Raw genomic sequence first — 15672 nt, forward strand, 5'->3', positions numbered from 1 at the left:
TTGGAGTTTTCTTTGCCGCATTTTGAATGGTGTGAGTTGGAATGATGTCGGGATTTCATAGATGGCTTATGATTGTCAAGTTGGTTTTGTTCATGTATATATGTCATGTTATGGTTAAGGTTGTGATTTCTTCAAGGTAAATTGGTTTTAAGTTATCATGGATCTTTAATATTTACTGACAATAGTAATTCGTGGGGGAACGGATTTAGATTTCTTTCAAAGATTTGGGCTTATTTCTGGACACACACACACACATATTTAATTTTAATTGAGAGAAGAATACCTGCAGATTGTGATGTTTCATTGTTCTAGTTACATTCTAGACACACACACACTTATTAATTATTACAAGCTTTATTAATCTCATTATGGAAAGCCTGCAAATGCTCATCTCTAACAAGTCTACCAGTAATTCTAACACCACTTTGTATTAGTTTTCTTCCAAATATATATACGGAACATATTAATGAGAATAATAAATATTTATTTTTTGTTAAAAGTAATTGCTTTTTAACATGAGCAAGTATTATATGACCATAATTATGGCAATAATATCGCAATAATGTCAATTTGAAATTAACTTTTAATTATTATTTTAGATGGATCATTGCAATGGTGTTGATGAATTGTACCTATTACAAATATCGGTTTTAGCCATGGCCTATGCTGTAATGTTACATGTGCGTAACAAAAGATGTCAAATTTGTAGAGAACCATCCCGTGAGAGACTACATATAAGGGAAACATATTTGTCTAGGTTGGTAAATGGGAATGATGCCACTAGTATAAATATGGTTCGCATGGACAAATTTAGATTTTTTAACCTTTGCACGATACTATGTGCAAAAGGTCATGTGCGTGATACATTACACATGACTGTGGAGGAGCAGTTGCTAATGTTTTTGCACACTATTGGATATAATCAACACAATCGTGTTATTGCCCACAATTTTTTAAGATCAAGCAAGACGATTAGTAGATATTTCCACCACATCTTATTTGTAATTGGTGAACTATACCATGACTACATACGACCACCAAGTATGCAAATACATCCATACATAGTAGCAAGGAGGACATTATACCCATACTTTAAGGTATCCTCATATTAGATATCACACACACACACACATATATATATAATTTAAAGTTAATTCTAACATAATGCATTGGATCTTAGGATTGCATTGGGGCCTTGGATGGAACACATATTCATGCATCTATACCAGCATCTGAAGTTGCAGCACTTCTAGGAAGAAAACCTTACCCAACCCAAAATATCCTTACAGCTGTAGATTTTGACTTACGTTTCACTTATGTGCTAGCTAGTTGGGAAGGTTCAACACACGATGCTTTAGTGCTTCGTGATACTCTTGAACGACCTAACGGACTAAGGGTCTCCGAAGGTACATAGAGTCATCTTTTCTTAATAAAAAATGCCACCATAATAAATTAAATTTTAAACATTAATCTTGTTCTTATGATTTTATTTTTTATTATTAGGAAAGTATTATCTTGTTGATGCGGGATATGCTACGCGTCCAGGTTTCATACCCTCCTATAGAGGGGTTAGGTATCACTTGAAGGACTTTGGCTCGAGGACTCCTCAAAATGTCAAAGAGCTTTTTAACTTGCGACATTTATCTGCTCGTACTTCTATTGAGCATGCCTTTGGTTCTTTAAAAGGGCGCTTCAAAATTTTATCTTCTAGGCCTTTTTTCCCATTTAAGACACAGGCAGAGCTAGTGTTGGCATGTTGTGTTTTACTCAATTATATTATTAGTGGTGGTGAGGATGAATTCATTCCAACTGAGGAAGATTGGATACCACAACGGACTTCACAAGGAACTGCTAGGGAGCAAAGAGAAGAAGTACAAGAGTGGGTTGCTCATCATGATCAAATTGTAGCTTAAATGTGGGCGAACAAGTAGATACTTTCCAAGTCTAAGTCTATGAACTAATGTAGTATTGTTTTGAAAGTGCAATTTGTTTTGTTATTAGATGATAACGCTTAACTTAAATGTGTTTGTTACTTTGATTTTGATATGTTAAAGTATGATAATGCTTGACTTAAATGTGTTTGTTACTTTGATTTAGATATGTTATTCTATGATAATGTTTGACTTATATTTATTCATTATTTTTATTCTATTATGTTATTGTATGCTAATGTTTGACTTACATGAATAAGTAGTATGGATGGACACAATGCATCTGAATGCAGCAACGCCTCATCAGTTAAGAAATCCACATCAAGGCCATCAGGGACCAAGAGATGGGCACCGGCTGAGAGTCGCTATTTCAAACGATTCATAGCCAGCCAAGTTGAACAAAGGCTAAAGATAGACAAAGGCTTTAAACCACAAGCAACCCAAGGTACAATTCGAGCAATGAAGGATATGTTTAAGGTGATAGTCACAAAGGCCAATGTGGGAAACCATCTGAGGACAATAAGGAAACAATGGGCAAGGATTAAAAAATTGAAAGACATGAGTGGTGTGGGTTGGGACAATAACCTTAAAGTTAATTTCATGGGTGAGGCTGAGTACAGAGACTATATTCAGGTATTTCTTTTCTTTGAATTTTTTTTTTTTTTGGTGATAAATTGTAATGTTTACAAATTTTATTGTGCAGGTCCATGTACAAGATGAACCATATCTGAATAAGCCAATAGAGGATTACGACCTATTGGAGATTATATGTGGCAATGATCAAGCACATGGTCATTATGCCATTCAAAATGATGGAACCTAAATTGGCACAAATATGGACTTTGAGACGGCACCAGGACCAAGATCTCCGAATGACAATTTTGTTGATTTGTCATTTAGAGATGCAGATGCACATGATGCCTCCCCATTTGTTAATAATCAAGATGGCGCTTCTAAACATACATCAGCGACTAGTCCCTAGAGAAAGAAAGGGTAAAGCAAGCGCAAAAGCAAACACTGACTATGAGCCACTTCGAGAATTGGCGACCACCATAAACAAAGCATTTGAATCCATTAGATCCAGTCAATATCTTACTTTTGACAAAAGAACTTTCAGAAGAATGTATGAAGCTAAAAGAATATGGCTACTATACCCGACAAATTCGGAGGGTATATGAGCATTTGATGATGGATGATGCACGAGTTCGAATGTTTTTTGGCATGACTGAAGAAATGCGCAAGGATTGGTTGAAGGAATTTTTTGAATCATTTGACTGATATTCTTGAGTTGTGGAGATGGTAATAAATTATGTTTTTATATTTTCATTGCAAATTTACTTGAACATGAAACCTAAGGTGTGGTAATTTGTTTTCCTTGCAGAATTAAGGCAACATGAAGTCGTCGAATCTTATTCCTCCTTAGGACAGCTTCTTTCTAGTGGGAATTACTCATATGAATGGTTATATGTATGTTTTATTTTATGGACTTTTAGAACTTATATATGTATGTTTGAAGACTATTATATGTATGTTTGACTTGGTGGACTTTTAGAACTTATATATGTATGTTTGAAGACATTTTATATGTAAGTTTGTAAGAGCTTTCATATGGAGTTTGCATGGAGAATTATATGTATTTTTTGGACTTATATGAGTTGTTGTTTAAATTAATATGTGTTTTTGATTTGCTTTCAAATGTTGTTGTCTTAAGGTGCTTGTTTGCATATAAATTTTTTTGTATTTCATAGTGATGTTGTTTCAAAATTATAGATTATCATGCTTGATTTGGTACTAGTTTACTCAAAATAGAATAAGTTGCAAGTGCATCACTCATTATTTTGATCAATTTATACTAATAACAATTGGAAAAAGATGAAATATCCATGCAAATGTTTAAAAGCATATATGAAAATTTCTGTATTGTTAGATTTTTTAAAGTTATAATAATTGGTTCTTAAGTTTATATTAATAGTTAAAATTAATTCAAATAATTCCAATAATAATAATTAAAATTTCATATTATTACAACATGTAATAGTATGTTTAAAAAGTAATTTAATAATAGAATTATGATTTTTTAATATTATTGTCACACTCACCCCTTCTACCGAGGTAAATGTGGCACCCATCAGTTAAAATTCCCTTTTAACTGGAAACTGACACCATGTTTTAAACAAAATCAGACCTACAAATCACAATTTATAATTTTTCACCAAGTACATGTTCAAATACATAAATACAATAAATATAATCACTCTAATTTATGGGTACAACCGCTACAAGATCATGACACCAATAACAAGAAAGAAAGAAAGAGGGACCCATTGCGAGTCCTGGACTCAACCCCGACTAGCTCTATACTCGATCAGTGCAATCTAGGGTCCCGCCTCCCTGCAGACTACAAAGACATTCAGATTTGGCTCAGTAGTGGCTTAATAATTTCAAATACTTAAATACAGTGTATATAAAGTATATAAATACCAACTTCTCAAATAATTTTCCCAATTTTCCCAAATACAAGAATTCTAGCAAAATACATCTTTAAATAACTTTTGAAACATAAACTCATCATAAATCAATATCAAATCAATTTTCTAAGAAAATCCAAATTGTTGTGAGAGACTGCCCTCCTAAGAGCGATAGCTGGGCTTCGCCCCCTCATCACAACCCAAAATAACAAGTAATATAAAAATTCATTCTCAATTCCACACTGAAAACTCTCCCCACTTAGCCGCGTCGCGACTAGGGTTAGGAGCCGCCAAGGTCTTCGTACCCTCGACGCTGGCCCATCGGGTCCCATGTGGGCGACTCGGGATCCCGATGTATAATCCAATCGTGGCTCTACGCTCCCACCGATCCGGACAAATCAACACTCGAGTCCACCACGCCACCTCTAAAGGCCGGCCCGTGGGGACCCACTATTGCGTAGTCGGGCCTCAGCCCGCCCGTCACCATCCAAAACCAACATGTAGATGCGAGAATAATACAAATCGATAAATCATATCACATGGTCCTTATCCGGGACATCTACAGACGATACATGCATAATACCGAGAAAGTCCAAACACAAAATACCATTCCTATGCCGAGAATGAAAACCATCCCACAAATATTGTCGGTAAAAACATTTTAATACACGCATATGATTTCACAAATCATTCCAAATCAAAAGCATATATAACCATCCAAAAAAATAAATTCATGAACCGAGATAATTAAATCACATATACATGTATTTATAGTATTCATAAATACGTATAATTATACTGAAATTGATGTATCAATACGATTGTCGGGGAACATCAATCGAGCAAATAAATATCATGTATACCCTCAACATTATACGCCAATTAAACATGATAAAAAATACTTAAACAATTGTTTTTCAAAAATACTAGCTATTAAATAATTATTTCAAATAATAATAATTAATCAATTATTTAAAAATAATAGCCACTACTAACTCACTCGTGTCTTTGGGTTCCTTGCTAGACACTGAACTCCCTCCCAAGACCGAACAACACCTAATGTAATAATATAATAAAAAAATAAATAATATATTTAAACTCAAAAAGAAAAATACAAAAAATAATAATCAACTCTCTATTGGGCCCACTCACTCCAACTCGGTTAAAAATCCGACCTTTGCATAATCCAACCCTGCTTTCAATCGCACTTAAACCAACTCAATTTAGACTAAACACGCTTAAACCAATCTGAACAAATCTCAATTCCATTGAACCAAGCTCAATTGCACTGAACCAAGCTTAATTGCACTGAACCAAACTCAATCAAACTGAACCAGCTTGAACCAACTCAATTCTTATTCAAAAAATCCATTGAACCAACTTGGTTCAGCCCAAAACCCTTAACCCAAATCAACTGAACCAAACCCAAACTATCTCAACTTGATTTGATCAGCTCCAACTCAACCAAATCAATTCAATTCAACCAATTCATTCCAACTTGGTTTGATCCAACCAAATCAACTCTGGCTAACTCAACCCATTTCAATCTAACCATTATCATTAACCTCCTAATCATCATAATCATCAATTTAATTAACTAAACCAAATTTTTAATCTCGGTATTACAAGAATGCTACAAGAAACCGAAAAATCTCATCCGCGATTTTCAAGCAATTTCCATCCCAAATACTGAGGTTTTCTCAAAACAATTTCATACACTCATCATCTACAACTAACATACCAAGTTTTTTTCTACTCAAATCCATCATTTTTTTTCTTCATTAAATCCACCAAATACACACACACATACATTCAAGTATATAAATAAATAAATCATCAAAATACTTTACCAAATAATACTTCATCCATGCTCCTCCAAATACTAAACTTTATCTCTTCCAATTTCTCCAAATCTCTCACTCTTTTCTTTCTTTTTACTCTCGAGCTATCAGAGTGAATGGTGGGAAAAAGATGAACACTACTCATGCTCTAGATTTTTCTCCAATCTTATGATTCAGCCGAAATTTACATTTAGTCCCTCAAAATATAATTTCTTACAAAACAGTCCCTGAAAAAACTCACAAATGGTCCCTGAATTATAAAAATAGTATTCTCAAAAGATCCTTTCAAATTATCCAATGGTCCTTGAAGTATAACACAATATTTCAAAACGGTCCCCACTGCCTTACCTTTCAGTCCTTGGTTTTTCGAAACATTTCATATCAATCCTTTTTCTATTACTCTTTAACCAAAAAAATCTTTTATAAACTTTTCACGCTAGGTCCTCGTTTCTTTCCACTCTGGGGTTTCTCCACAGGTTACTCGTAGAAAAAAATTCTATCAGATCGTAGTAATACCCTCGAATATATTTTTCCAAATGGTATCCAAAGGTTCAGGGTATTACAATTATGATTTTTAATTTTATATATATTAAAAAAATGAGATGTTAAACATGTGAGGGGTAATCTCACCATGGTGATCATATACTTCAAATATATCAAACCAAACACATTTTTTACAAATCTAGATTAACAAATCCCTCCAACAAAACACAAAATTCTATAATCCTACATTCCAGATACATTTAACCAAACACTCGATTTGTTACTTCGTTGCATTTTCAATTGTAGAATTTACAATTACATTGTAATATGAATCCACGGTCTTTTCAATTACAGCTAACCAAACACACCCGGGCCTAAATGTAATTGAAAATACTATAATATAAATTTTTTTGTTGTTTGAAGGGCTTTATAAATCTGGAATTGGAAAATACATGTTTTTTTTTATTTATTTCATGGATGTGGTTACTCTTGGTAAGATTACCCCCATACCTTTTTATATGTCAATTTGTTATACTATTCTAATTACTATATATTTATTAATTAATTTAATTTAATTATATGTTATTATATTTATTCAATTACTCTAATAACAAATTTTTTTAAAAAAATTACCATTTATTATTAACTTTATTAATTTTTATTATTAACTAATTATTATATTTATTCACTTATTCTTAAGATGTGCTTATTTATTAATTTACATACACTTGATAGCAAGAGAAAAAAAAAACTAGAGAAAAAATAGCATGCATGGTGCAAGCATGCTAAACCATATAGATCACAAGGACAAGAACAAAATTAAAATTATACCATGTGTTTTCAAATATTCTTATTTGAGTTAACAATTATGAACCGCCTAACATTGTCAAAATGAACAACACATGGAATGTCTATCACTATAATTATATAGATGTCATGCATGTTATAATCATTTTTTTCATCAGATTTAACTAGCTCCATTGTCAGAAATCTTCCATCTCAACACTCAGAGAGCACTAGTCAATGTAGCAGCCTGTTACTATAGCAGCATGAAAATTTCTCCTTAAAATCCTTCTTCCTTTCTTCTTCTTCTTCTTTCCTTGTTTTTGGCAGAACCTTGCATTTTCTCTTAGGTTGTTCCGGCGAGCTTTTCCGGCGAACCAAAGTCTTCATTCTCCTTCTCTCATCCTCTTGAGAATGGTAAGACTTCGATCCAAGCTTTTTATTTCGTATATTCCTTGTATTTCTTTGTTTTTAGAATTTTTAAAAAATTATATTTCTTCATGGATTTGGTTGTTTATAGGCTCAAGTTGGAGCCAATGACTTGTTATTCATGTATGAGAATGTTTGTGAAGAAATTTCTTGTTTATGTGTTGTAAATTAGGAGAAAATCCTTGTATAAGGGCCGGTTTTACTGTAGAAATCATGAGATACTGTAGCACCGACAATCTTTAGTTGTTTCTTTGATTTCTTTGGACTAGAGTAAAGCTAAAACCCCAAGGAATTCATTGGTAACCTTTAGACCTAGCTTTGAGCCAACCCTAGGATCGATATAGGGTTGTTGTTAGAAAAACTTAGGGTTTCCTTGTTTGATTTAATTTTGTTAATTATTGTTGTGCTTTGTTGTGCTTTGTCAAGTAGAAGAAATCTTGGCTTAAGGCAAAGATTTTGCCTAGGATTAGCTTGCGAGGAAGACAAATCACCAATTCAGTGAGTGGAATTGTTGAGCATAGCTTTATTAGAAGAATGCAGATAGCTAGATATATATATATATATATATATCATGTTTTAAGTAAGTTTTATTAATTTATACTTGTTTGGCATTTTGGTGAATGATAGTTATTATTGAGAAAGATGTTGGATGTCTCATTTGGTATTTGATTTATTATCATTGAATTTGTGATTGATATATATATATATATATATATATATCAATGAGTTTGCAAAACCCTTGTTTTGTGTGAAACTTGGGATTTGTTGTAAAAATCATTGATTTTGTGAAATCTAAGGCTTGAAACTCAATTCGAATTGTTGAAAGAGAAGGATTCCATATTGTTTCTTGTGTTCGGATTTGTAAATTAATTTGTGTTAAAAAGCTTGAGCTTTGCTTGCGTTTTTATCTTGTCCTCGTGTAAATGGCCGAGGTGTTGTTGATTTTATGATTACGGATGGCTATTGTACTCCAGATGAAGTTGTACTTATTGTGTGAGTTGTATGGTGGTACCCTAATGCAATAGGCGGTCTCCACGGCTAGCCCGGTTGAGGTGGCGTGGCAGACCAGCTGATTTCTATGAGGGATAGTTCAGGTGGGAGTGTAGAGCCATGACTGAATATTCATTGGATAGCTGGAGTCACCAACCGATGAACCGATGGGTCAACTTCAAGGATATGAGTACCTTGACGGCTCTGAACCTAGCCATGGCCATAGTGAAGGTTTAGAGAGTTTTTTAGACTACGTCAAACTGGGTGAGTGTTGGGTATTGCTTTATACTTAATTTGAGATTTATCCAGTGTGTTTCTTTTGCAGTGTCATCTTAAATGTGTGGTGAGAGGGTGAAGCCCAATTGTCACTTTTAGGAGGACAGCCTCACACATATTTGAGTTGCCACACATATTGTGCTTATTTATTTTAAAACCATGACATTTAGTTGTTTTTACTTGTATTTGAAACTATGTTTTATGATTTTGGTGTTGTAAACCCTAGTTGAGGTAAAAAGGGGTTTCTTGGTAATATATCATGTTATTTTACTTCTTTTAAAGATTTCTATTATATGTGATAATGTTTCTAAACTAGTATTTTTTTGGTAAAGTATTTATTTTGATGATTTATTATTATTATTGTTGTTGGTATATTTCTGCTAGAGTTGTGCTAACCTTCCTCATTGAGTAACTTTAGTTGCTCACCCCTCTTTCTTCTTCCCAACTTGTTGCAGGTAGTAGGTATGGTTGTGTGGCAGCGTACTGGGCATTTACTACTATTTCATCTTCTGTTATATTTCCTTTAGCTCATGTATATTATTTTTGTCATGGAATATGTTGTTTGACCCATGGACCCACTAGTGTGTAGAAAACCTTGTTGCATGGTTTGGTATCTAAATAACTCTTAAACTTTTGTGAATCACCATTTTCTACTGTTGTTAGTGTTGTTTCCCTGTGCATTTGTGAACCTCTATATTTTTTGTATCTTGCTGTCATTGTTGTTGTTGTTGTCATTGTTGTTGTCATTGTTGTTGTTGTTGTTGTTGTTGTTGTTGTTGTTGTTGTTGTTGTTGTTGTTACTCTTATTGTGTAACATTGTTATTCTCTACTCTATAGCTGTGATAGATATTGTTGAATTCCAGGTGTATTGGACAGCCTTGCGGCGTCCCGAGGATTGAGTGGCAAGGTATCCCTTCTCGGGATCGTTGTAGCAGTTGTTGCGTCCCGTGGGCCCATGGGTCGAAGCATGACAACGCATGCAAATAAAATCTCAACAAAGACATCTTCCTTTATAAACCTAATTACAAGCAAAAACAATCTATAAATGTCTCAATCATCATTGCAATCTCAATGTCCTGAAAACTTGTAACTTCATACTAGAAAACATTCAATAAATATATCATCATTGTAACCTCAAGCCCTCATAAAAAAAATATATAATCACTCAGGACTGAAAAACATTCAACAAGTACAAGATTTTAGATTGAGTACACAAGCACAAAAATGACTCTAGATTAAGTGCACAAACACAAAAAAAAAAAAACACATTCAAAATTAAGGAGGCAATCATTACATAGTCAAACTTATGCAACTCTAGAGATAAGAGTTTACAATCTCATGTTATATTTGCCATCCTTCAATACTCAAAATGACTTGCACGCATGGAGAAAAATCAATTTTTAGTAACATGAAATAATTAATGATAACATTATATATGTAATTACAAAAATAAAATTAGTTACCATAGCATTCTTCATGAAATAATTCATGATAACATTATATATATATATATATATATAAAATTACAAAAATAAAATTAGTTACCGTAGTATTCTTCTTGGTATCATGGCCAAACTCATGTCCCACATGCCTCAACATCCTACTAAAAAAAACTTGTAATATAGTAGGTATATAGCAACATCATAACACACACACACAAACCAACCTAAATGGGACTTTGAAAATATTCCCCTTGATTGTAAAGTGATTCAAAGAAGTCCTCCACCCAACCCAATACTTCCTTAGCTCTTAATCATTTGTTAAGAAAGCCATAACTCTACTATCATCGGTCATTAACAAATCATAGGCCTTATTGATCTCACAACCAGATTATCAATATGCTTTCAATTTTGTGCACTCACCAATTAGTTCCTTTGCAAATTCTAAATTTCGATTAGACTTCTTTGTTGCCAATGACTCTTTAATGGTGTTATTCATCTCCTGTATTGCTTCAACTTCCAAGGGCATTTTCCATTTTCCTTTTCCTTTTTTGGATTGAGTGATAGATTCCCCCTATTTTCTGTACTCTCTGATTGGTTGTGTGTGGGTAGTGGTATATTGACATGATAATTAGTTTCCTCAAACATGTCATCAAGACTATCAGTCTGAGATGGACCATGGTGCTCAACACTATCATCCATATGAGTGTCAATTTCATCTCCAAATTGCACAACACGCCATCCAATTACTTCATCATTGCCGCAACCAATCTCAAGCAAGTCATGATCCTCGAAATGGTTTGTTTAAGTAAGGCTCATCTTGTTGATAAATCTGGTACATAGTAACAAATTAGTTGAATGTTTAAATTAAAATTATTTCAAAATAAACAAATGGACAATGTAAATAGAAATAAATTAGAAATAGGTTTGTACCTTCACATAGTTCTTGAACTTTGATTCTCCCATGATTATTATCTTCAATCTATGATCCCAACCCATTCCACTTAACTCCTTCAATTTTTTAATTCTTGTGAATGGTTCTCAAGTGAATAAATGAATGGATTTTTTTTTTTCAGTTTATCATCCTAACCCATTCCGCTTATCAACATCATCACACAACCTAATTTTAAAGTGTGTTCATTATTAGGTATACTTGTGAACTTTAATGCATTTAAAAATTTTATTAAGTATAATGGTGCCTTAATTTCAATAGATGTAGAAGCTCTGGAGATGTAATCTGAACTTAAATACTTATGTTTAGGAGTTTCATTTTTTTGGCTGATTATTTCATTCAATGTATTAACAGTTCCATTGTGACTATAGCTCTTTTTGTCTCAAATATTCTACCTTTGTATAGTTCAGCTTGAATTGTGGATAAACAACTTTAATAATTAATTATATTGGATTATCCATGTTGTAACCTGCCCTGATTTAGACCTCGGGCCTCTTTAAATTTTATGCTTGCATTAGGGGTAAAATGATCATTTAGTAGTAGTGGCATTCTTGCATGTTTGCATAGCAGCTTTTTATGTGAAAATCGGGGGCAATTCCGTCATTTGGATCCATTTCCTTTTTTTTCACTAAGGGGGCAAGACGGTCTTTTCCCTTAAAATAATATTAGTAAAATAAAGTTAAAACCTTACTTGCCTTCCCATTCCTTCTTCTTTCCTCATTTTTCTCCTTTCTTCCTCATTTGGCCGAACCTTGCTTCTTTCTTAAAAATTTTCTGGTGATCACTTCCGGCGGATCAAGTGTCCACTTTTCTCCTCACATCCTCTTGAATACGGTATGAACCTTGATCTAAGTTTTATCCCGTATTTTTTTTATCATTTTCTTGTCTTTAAAAACCTATGTCTAAATCTTTGATTTTAGATGTTATGGGGATGATTTTAGTCTTAAAATGGAACCATTGTTCTTGTTATCCATTCTTGTGGTTAATTGTAAAGAAAATTTTTGTTTTGATGATGTAAATTGGCCAAAAATCTTTGTATAAGCCCGGCTTTCTGTAGCATTTCTGGGTATCGCAGAAATCTCGAAATTACTATAGCACCAAAATTTTTTTATCCTTTTATGGTATTTCTTTGGTCCAAATCAAAGCCTTTCTTACTCGGAACTCATTGGAACTAAGTTTACTTTATTCCGATGTCGTTTGGGTCCAAAATGACGTCGTTTTGCCCTAAAATCCCTAAGGTTTTATGTTCGGCACGTATAAGTACATTCGCATGCATTTTTAACTTTCATTCTTGTGTTCATTAGTATTTGGTTTCCCTGCTTGTATCTAGGCGGCGAAGCATCCTTCAAGGGGAAAGAAATCGCTAATTCATAAATGAATAGATTTAACAAACAAGAGTATTACAGTATTCTTTATGTGTTTTATAACATAAATTTGACACTTTGGATTTCATTTGGTATATATATATATTTTGAGTATGAATTTATTTAAAATGACTAAATCTAGAATACTTATATGTATTTGTTTTGAAATAAACATGTTTACATGTGTAAGTATGTTACATGCAAATGGAATAAAGGTTTGATGCACATTTCCTTATGTAAACATTGTATGATGGATTCCTTGAGTTGGAAATTTGGAAAGAATTTTATTCTTGTATTTGATTTTGATGGTAACTACGGACTTTAGTCCGACACTGCAGTGTGCGATTCCACGGTCCGGCCTAATGAGAGGCGGCATGGTTAACCTTGTGTTTACCATTGACAGGGGTTCTTTTATGTGAAAAACCCAGGGTCATCACACGGGAATCTCAGTGGCAAACACCAAGGAAAGACAACATTTATATTTTTTTAAGGTTTTAAAACACCTTGATGGTCCCATAGCTAGTCGCGGCCACGACTAGCTTGAGAATTGTTTGAGGCCAGCCTGCATTTTAAACTTTGTTCAATGTGTTGGAAAATGTTACTTGCTTATACTATTGATAAGCATTGTGTTATTTGTTAACCTGTTGAATTCTTGGAAAGTACGTTTATATGTTATTACTATGGTGGTAATTAAAAATTTGAAATACTTTATTTCTCTGTTATATCTATGTTGTCACCACTCATTGTATACACCTGTTACTCGCCACTCTCCTCTCTTCTTCCTTAAACTACGACTTGGACTGGGTTGTACTGTGTAGGCAGTAGAGTGATTTGTCTAATCTCCTTGTTTAGGTTAGTTGCAGTATGCATGTAAACTTTATGGATCCACTAGACTTGTCCTTTATATATTGTTCTTATATTGTACCTTCTGGATTGTAACTGGAAACCCTGGTATGTATTATTGTTGATGTTCTCCTATATTTAGGGTCCCGGGTGTGAGGGAACCCTATTATGCTTTAATTGTTGATGTTGTTCCCCTATTTTAATAATTGTGATAATAGGTTTATGTTGAGCTTTACGCCGACCTGAAGGTGGGGGCCACTGTGGGACCCACTTCTTGTTGTCGTGGCCGTTGCCATGTGCCCTGCTAGGTTCAGGGAGTGACAATTTAAGTCCACAACCAATAGATTTAGTGGAATTTCAATTCAATCTCCTTCATCATGATCAATATCATTTCTTTCGATACATGCAATTGTACCATGATTAATCTGTAATATCCATTCTACAAATTCTAGTAACTAATTTCTACTTTGTTCATCATGTTTTTGCAATCTCATGTTGGTCTCAAGTTTTAATACTTTGCATTCTTTCAAAAGGTATGATTGTATCATAGGTTTATTTATAATATCTATTCTACTTCCTATATTGGATAACATGTATAATTTATTGAAAATCTCCTCCAAATACTTCACAGTCTTTCCCTTCAAAAGGTTTTGTGAATTAAGTTTAGTGTTGTTTATGAAAGAAGATCTTGTAAAGTTTTGTTTATTGTTTTAAGCCAATTTCTATAAACCATAAGAGCTTCATTTCAAATAAACAAAGTTGTTTCTTCAATCAGTCATGCTAGTTGAGTTTATTTGGTAATTCTGCATGTAGAACATTGTCCAATATTTATTAAAATTTTGAATCTAGTGTGAACAATTCAAACACAGGGCAATAAGAGTGATGCAATTCCTAATGAAAACACAACCAGTACAATCTTTCCTTGAGAACGAATACCATTAATGAAAGTGTTCCTTTAAAAGGTTTTTCCTGTCATGGCCTTATACAAAGAACATTCCTCCGTTGCTATTCATAGCTGTTTATATTTCATTATATAAAGCTAATTGTTTAAGATTTAATTTTGCAAGCATTGATAGGTAGTCTCTTTGAAGCTAAGCAATATTATAGTTTAATTCTTCTTGAAATAATCAATTAGTTAAATTGAACGCACAAAACTAAAAAAAAACCCAATCGTTGAATGAAAATTTGAGAAAAAAAGTGTTACAATAAAATCAATAAAGTAAAAAGTGAGCTTACATTATAGCATTTACAAAGGGAAGAAACCTGGGCCATACAAAAAAATCAATTGCAATTGGACAAATGCTCCCAAAAGATGGGAGCTTGTAAGGGGAGATATTTAGAAGATAAAATTAACCTGAATACATATATATACATATATATATATATATATATATATATATATATAGAAGCAGTCTTTCAAATATTATCATCAAATAAATACTTACAAATATCGGCTTCCCATTATTCATTTAAGTTAGAGAGAGCAGAAATGGAGGTAAAGAGAAGAGTGTCATTATTGGCAGCCCCAAAAATAAAAAATACAATGATTGGTGCATAAAAACAAAGCAAATTTTAACTCAATAGACAAAAAATTTAAGAAGTTTACATTATACGCATTTAAATAGGGGAGAAACGTGGGCTTACGAAAATAAATAACAATCAATTATTATTGGACAAATACTCGCATCAGATACATTTAGATAAAAATAAATTATGATCAGACAAAATGCTCCAACTCGTTTAAATCTTGCAAGCAGAGATGTTCAAGAGGATAAAATTAACACTCTATATATATTTAAATAAAAAATAAATCGTGATGAGACAAAATGCTCCAATTTGTTGAAATCTAGCAAGCAGAGATATTCATTAACAC

Source organism: Dioscorea cayenensis, chromosome 3, assembly GCF_009730915.1.
Source record: "Dioscorea cayenensis subsp. rotundata cultivar TDr96_F1 chromosome 3, TDr96_F1_v2_PseudoChromosome.rev07_lg8_w22 25.fasta, whole genome shotgun sequence".
In the NCBI taxonomy this organism is placed as follows: domain Eukaryota; kingdom Viridiplantae; phylum Streptophyta; class Magnoliopsida; order Dioscoreales; family Dioscoreaceae; genus Dioscorea; species Dioscorea cayenensis.